This window comes from Myotis brandtii, unplaced genomic scaffold (genome assembly GCF_000412655.1).
Source record: "Myotis brandtii unplaced genomic scaffold, ASM41265v1 scaffold39, whole genome shotgun sequence".
Taxonomy (NCBI): Eukaryota; Metazoa; Chordata; class Mammalia; order Chiroptera; family Vespertilionidae; genus Myotis; species Myotis brandtii.
The window spans coordinates 7,310,921-7,318,542 of NW_005364953.1; the positions used below are offsets into that span (position 1 = coordinate 7,310,921).

Here is a 7,622-nt window from a genome sequence, read left to right on the forward strand (position 1 = left end):
TGGCCCTGGTCAGCTGCCCACTACTCACTGTTCCATCCCTTCACTCTTTTCCCCACCACAAGCAGCACAGGGTGACTGAGAACTCACAGCGAGCTATTCATTCATAAAGCTACAAGGAACAAGACTACTGTTTCTTTGAAGGTAACAGGAAGGAGAAGATGGTTTCCATGTTCGCCTCAGAGCAGAGGGTGCAGACGGGAGGGAGAAGCAGCAGCATCTTTCCTTTGGGGGCTATTGTTAATATCTCTACCATATGCATTGACCATCTGACCAATTGGTAAACCAAACCCAACATCCCCTCCCCAGAAACCCCCACAACCTGCCTACTCCAAGCGGACACTCCAGCAAGACAGGGATCTAGGAGCCTGGACCGTACTGTGGAGCCTGAAGCGGCCCAGACAGATTGTCTAGCCTGGAGTTCTGCTGGAAGGGGAGTAACAATTGCCTTGGGAACCAACCAGTAAGGACTGGTCCCAGGCAGGGTGGCAGGGTGGGGATCTTAGGAAGCTGCAAGGATAGAGTGTGGGCACAAAGATTCACTGCTCATAGCATTCTTAGAGAGAACCAGCTGCAGGGAGCTGAGTTCACTGACATCCACAGCTGCTACACGTTTGGACCTTCAGTGGTATTCACATCAAGACCATGTTTACCCCAGGCTTCTTCCAGCCAATGACTGAGTCTGCCAGGGACACCAGTCCCAGCCACTCCTGTGACATGGGATTCCTCCAATAGGCAAACCTTGCTCAGGGATTTCTCATCAATCTGGCCAGTACTTTCTCAGAACTGTGCTGCTGTCTGAGACTCTTCCCTCCCAAGCCTCCTTCCCTTGCCATCTCCTTTTTCAGGTGTCAGTCCTGCACTGTGGTGGGAAGGCTCTTCCTGCCTACTCCTGCTTTCTTGCCTGTATCTTTCACATGTTTTTCCTCCAATAAATCACTTGCACATTTAATCCCATATTGATGTCTGCTTCTCAGAGGAACCACGCTGAGAGAAGGCAACAATCCTGTGGGTCAGGACAAATAGCCTAATAGATATATATGCCGCCCACAGCCAAGAAGGTTCAGAACCCACTAGCAAGAGAGCATTGTTTTCCCAGGTCTAGGGGAGGAGCTGACATGGGCTCCTTCCTGATGGCTTAGGAGTCCCAGCCTCACACCGTTCCCATCCTGCTGAGGAAAACCTGCACCAACTCTCCCTCCTCAGTTCAGGGGTCTTAGGCCTCCTCAAGTAGAAGTCTTGGAAAAGAAAATACTTACTCATTTTAATTCAATAAAAAAAATCCAGGTATACCTCACTTTGCCCAAGAGCTGTGTCCTTGAGAAGTTGAGTGCAAATTAAATTGTGGTGAACCAGATCCCATTGTACATGCCCCAGGAGGCTCACAATTAAAAAGAACTCTACAGGCTGTCAAAAGTCAGCATGCCACATATCTGAGTTGACAGTAAACCTGATGACAAAGGGTCCCCTTTGACCTGCCCCATGGCATTTTTCCAAGGTGGGTATACTTTGAAGAAGTTGAGCAAACAGCAATTGCAGCAGGTCCCTGGCCTTGGGGAGCTCCGAGCCCATTGAGGAGACAAACAGGATCCCAATTGGAGAAAAATAGACCACAGAGGATTAATTTGAGTAATATCTGGGTGGTGACACCATTGCTAGTTCAGTAGTTCTGAGAAGCAGGAGTGAGTTTAGGCAAGAATACTCAGAGAGGCCACTGAGGGTAGGCACCTTAGACTGGGCTCCAGGCATCCATACCACCACTACACAGAGTTGTCCCCTTCCTGCCTCTCCCTGTCTATCCCAGTTGCCCTGGAGCCTACTCTGCTCCCTTGGCCTGGCCACATGGTTGCCTGCCTGGGGAGGCCCTGGCATGGTTCTCAGTGCCAGAGGTGGGGTTGAAAATGAATGGGCTAGTTGGAGTGTGGCCAGCCCACATGTCCAGCTTCAGGGCACAGGGCCAAGTTGACAATGTTGGCATGCGAACACTGCTGCTGTAGCCTCCAAAATACCAGTTGAGGTTTTCTTCTGCTTTGGGGTTAGTAAGAGAAATCTCATTTCTATTCTGCCTTTGTTTTCCCTAGTTTTCCTTTTCTTTGTAATAGTGTTAATGGTCGTGCCTGGAGGTGAGACAGGGAAGGCAGGACAAGAGAACAAGGAAGTTCAGAATGTGCCCTGGGGCCTCAAAGCATCTCATATAGCACCCCCTGCTCCCATCCCTCAGCCTGAGCCTCCAGCAGTCCCTCTCAGGGCTTATTATTCAAGAAGGCTCCAACTCTTTTTCTCCTCCATCATGACTTCCCTAAACTGTGGCCCATTCCCTCAGCATCAAGCTCTCTCCTGGTAAATCAGGACATTCACTCTGTCTTGGGCTGTCTTCTCCTCTTATTGGACATCCTCTCTCTGGACAATCTCACGCTTTCCCATGGCCTAAGATACCATTGTATATGCCATAAACTCCACGTTTATTTCTCCAGCCCCAGCTCTCCTCTAAACCCCAGATCTGCAGTCAACTGCCCTCTCAAAATCCACATGTCTACAACTGAACTCACCATCTCCATCCCCTAATAAACAAAACACTCCTCAAAAAAAGAGAAAAAAACTTCTCCTGTCCCAGTCTCAGTGAATGGTACTACCATCCTTCTAGTTGTTGAAGCCAGAAAACTGGGGGTCATCCTGGACTCTGCCCTTTACTTCACCCACCACCCATATCCTACCTATCAGCAAGTCTTGTCAATTCTACCTCTTAAATATCTTTCAAATATTTTCACATCTCTCTAGTCCCACTGCCAGTCCTTTAGTTAAGATCACCATCAGTTCATTCATAGACAACTTAAATAACCTCATAATTTGTTTTTCTGCCTCAGTATTTACCTCCTGTCCATGTCTATGATGGCTCTTGCTTTCTGCCTGCAGGCACTTTCTGTATCATGGCGTGGGAAGGGAAATCCCAGAAGATCACAATGGTCTCCCTGAGTTGACGAGAAAAACACTGGAGTTTGAGGGACTGAGGTGTCTGGAATTTGCAGGGTAGAGCTTTGTAAATAAAGGAACAGCACAGAAAAGGAGTTTCAGATATCTGCATAGCGATCCTCTTGATTGGATTGGTGAATACCAAGCTACACATACATATAGTTTCTTATATAAATTATTTCAAAAAAGATAAATGACTAATGCAAAAATCATAACAATGTATTTTGGAGTTATAATGTATGTAGAAGCAAAATGTATTACAACAAAACGATGGGAGGGGGAAATGAAAGTATGCTGTTTTAAGGGTCTAAATTGCACATGAAATCATATATAGGGTTTGAAGATAGATTGTAATAAGTTAAAAATGCTTGTTTAAAACCCTAGGGCAACTGCAAAAAATTGTTATATCTAGACAATCAATGGTGGAGATAAAATAGAATAGTATAATATTTGTATTATTCTTTGATAGTTGTCCCTCCAGGAGGTGGAGCCTAATTTTCCTCCCCTTGAGTATGGGCTAAATTTAGGGATTTTCATATAATAAATAGAATTTGAAATGGGAGAAACAGCAGCTTTAAAGTGGAAAAATCTAACAGATACCACCTTGAACAAGAAATCAAAGTTAACATCACCAGTAAGACATGTTGATGTCATGTACCCCTCCTGATGTGATGGGATGACAAGGGTACAACACCTAATGGTATTCTTCCTAAAATGTTATAACCACACATTGACCAAGAAAAAACATCAGACAAACACAAATTGAGAGACATTCTACAAAATACCTGACCAGTACTCCTAAAAACTGTACAGATCATAAAACACACACACACACACACACACACACACACACACACACACACACAGAAATGTCTGAGAAACTCTCATAGCCAGGAGGAATCTGAGAGATATGATGACAAATTGAAATGTGATATCCTGGATGGGATCCTGGAACAGAAAAAGTCATTAATGGGAAAATCCAAATGAAGTCATTAGTGTAGTTAATTGTATTATACCAATGTGAATGTCTTAGTTTTGATAAATATGTTACCATGTTTATGTAAGGTGTTAACATTAAAGGAAGTTGGATAAAAATGTCTGGGAACACTCTTACTATCTTTGCAACTCTTCTGTATATCTCAAATTATTTCAAAGTAAAAAAATTAAATCAAATACTCAATGTAAGAAAGGGAAAAGTTGGTGAAGTATAGCTGGAAAGAATAAAAAACAATTAGAGAAATGATGACCTGAACCCAACCGTATCAATAACTACATTAAATATAAATTTACTCCACTAGTAAGCAATAAAATTAAATACCATTCCACTGTTAACAAAACAATATTGGCCTCAACATTTTTGCTGTCTGTAAGATTGTTTTTAAATATAAAGGCACAGATATGTTAAAACTAAAATGAGGGATATGGCTATATTAATTTCAAAGTAAGGTTTAAGACACGAACTATTACCAAGTGTAAAGACATTTAGGATTCTGGGGGGAACTCAAGATGACCGGTTATAATGAGTTCAAGCTGAATGAGCCACCTAAGGATGGCATCTGCTCAGTGAAGTTCAACCCCAACACCTTCCAGTTCCTGCTGGTTTCCTCCTGAGACGCGTCGGTATGCCTCTATGATGTACCAGTCAACTCCATTTGGTTCAAGTACCAGCACACAGGCACCATGCTGGACTGTGCCTTCTAGATTCCAACACGTGCCTGGAGTGGAGGATTAAATTATCAATTGAAAATGCATGATTTGAACACTGACCAAGAAAATCTTGTTGGAACCCATGATACCCCTATCAAATGTGTTGAATCCTGTCCAGAAGTAAATGTGATGGTTACTAGGAGTTGGGATAAGACAGTTAAATTGTGGGATCGCAAATCAACAAACGACAAATGCTGGCGAGGATGTGGAGAAAAAGGAACCCCGCATGAACTGCTGGTGGGAATGCAGACTGGTGCAGCCACTGTGGAAGACAGTATGGAGTTTCCTCAAAAAGTTAAAAATGGACCTCCCATTTGACCCAGTAATCCCACTTCTAGGAATATATCCCAAGAAACCAGAAACACCAATCAGAAAGGATATATGCACCCCTATGTTCACAGCAGCATAATTTACAATAGCTAAGATTTGGAAACAACCTAAGTGCCCATCAGTAGATGAGTGGATTAAAAAATTATAGTACATCTACACAATTGAATACCATCTATATATATAAAGAGTCAGGGTCCATAACGACCGAAGGCTCGATGAAACACCGGAAGCCAATGCTGGGTTGCCATGGTGACCCAGCACTGACTGCTGAGGGGGCTGCAGATCAGGCCTGGAGAGAGGCTGGCAGAGAGAGAGGCAGGGTCTGATCCGCAGCCTCTGTGGCAGCTGTTGATCAACTGTTTCCTCTCTCTTTTTCTCTGGGCTTCCCCATCAGCCTTGCCTCTCTTTCTCTCCAGGCCTCTGGGGGGCTGCTAATCAGCCCCGTCTCTTTGATCAGGCCCAGAGATAGGCTCAAAGACTCTGACTGGCATAGAAACTGACCAATCAGAACCTAATCTGGGTGAAGTGCCAGGAGCCAATGGCTGCCTAGGAGGTGGAGCTTTTGACGCTGACTGGCATCAAAACCGACCAATCAGAACCTAATCTGGGTGAACTGGGAAGGCAGAACCTAAGGTGGGGCTGAGGAGGGGTTTTAAAGGCAACAGCTGTTTGGTGTAAGGTGTAAGAAAGCGGTTCACATTTTTAATGACTGCTTTGACAGTATAGTGCATATGGCTGGCTATCAGTACAGATATAGGGATTATGTGTTTTTGTCTGCCAAGAGCATCTCCTCTTGCTGAAAAAGGCTCCCCCCCATTTAAGCAATCCCATCCTATATAATCTATCTATACTAACAAAAGGGTAATATGCTAATTAGACCAGGTCGACCGGCCATCTTCCGCATGTCTGACTTCCTTCCGGACAAAGCCATGGTGGTGGGGACTGAGGCAGAGGCCGTTAGGGGTGATCAGGCAGACAGGGGAGGGCCGTTGGGGGTGAGATCAGGCCGGCAGGGGAGGGCAGTTAGGTGTCGATCAGGCTAGCAAGGGAGTGGCTACGGGGTGATCAGGCAGGCAGGCAGAAGTGGTTAGGGGCAATCAGGCAGGCAGGCAGGTGAGTGGTTGGGAGCCAGCAGTCCCGGATTTTTAGAGGGATGTCTGACTGCCGGTTTAGGCCAGATCCCACGGGGCCATTGTGTAGATGTACCTGAGGGGTCCCAGATTGGAAAGGGTTCAGGCTGGGCTGAGGGACACCCCCCTACCCCCAGTGCCTGAATTTCTAGTTAAATATATATGCAAAAGATAAAGTAAAATGCTAAGGTTTAAGTGAAAGCAACATAGAATTAGAGCAATGTTTCCCAAAAGGTCACTTATTAACTCTAAGGATACTTATGAAATTTACACTAAATGTCCTGTTTTCATGAAGTTAAGACCTAGGGAACACAAAAAGCAATGATAAAATTATACAAATGTGTAAAATTAAAAATTCAAGGAAAATCCCTTAATGTAAGTAAAGGAAGAGGATTTCTGTAGTAGAAGATAACAAAGGAATCTGAATTGAACTATATGTGAGTGAATCAGAATTCTTCGCTAAGGTCATGATACTTGAACTATAAAGATGAATAAGAATTAAGTAAATAATGGACGCTGTGTGTATAATTTATTTAATTGAATTTTATATATGCCTAACTAAAAAATAAAAACCAAAAACACTTTAGACAATAAAACAAAATTATGAGATCACAGACTTTCTTTCTGGGACCTTCTGTCAGCCTGAAAAGGTGTATACCCTCTCAGTGTCTGGAGACAGGCTAATTGTGGACACTGAAGGCCACAGAGTATTGGTGTGGGACCTACAGAACATAGGCTACACATAGCAGCACCGCGAGTCCAGCCTGAAGTACCAGACTCGCTACATGTGAGCATTTCCAAACAAGCAGGGTTATGTATTGAGCTCTACTGAAGGCCAAGTGGCAGTTGAGGACTTAGACCCAAGCCCTGGGGTACAGAAGAAAACATATGCCTTCAAGTGTCACAGACTAAAAGAAAATAATATTGAGCAGATTTACCCAGTCAATGCTATTTCTTTTCACAACATCCACAATGCATTTGCCATAGGTGGTTCTGAAGGATTTGTAAATATTTGGGATCCACTTTTTCAAAAAGTGACTGTGCCAGTTCCATCGGTATCCCACCAGTATTGCATCACTTGCCTTCAATAATGATGGGGCTACACTTGTGATAGCATCATCATATATGTATGAAATGGATGACATGGAACACCCGGAAGATGGTATCTTCATTCACCAAGTGACAGATGCAGAAACAGAACTCAAGTCCACCTAATCATCTCATGAAAGTGGTTTCTCTATGGAAAGCTTTGTTTTCCATTCTACAAATGCATGTTTATCCCCCCTAAGAATGCATTATTGTCATTGTGGACATGTTACTTAATATGTGGATTTCTCTCTCTTCTGTCTGACACAAAACCTGTCTGCACCCTTTCATGCTGACTTTGTGTAGATGAGACATCTTAGTGTCCTTGTGCAGTACTGGGAAGAATTGTTTTGACACCAGCAAGCCCAGTTGATTTTTCTAAGCATCTTGAGCTCTTTTTGT

At 43.8% G+C, this 7,622-nt stretch overlaps 1 pseudogene; it reads left to right on the plus strand.

The window, feature by feature from the left end:
- The first annotated feature begins 4,473 nt into the window (after window positions 1-4,473).
- On the plus strand, window positions 4,474-7,411 carry LOC102253107 (annotated as a pseudogene).
- Window positions 7,412-7,622: the final 211 nt, after the last annotated feature.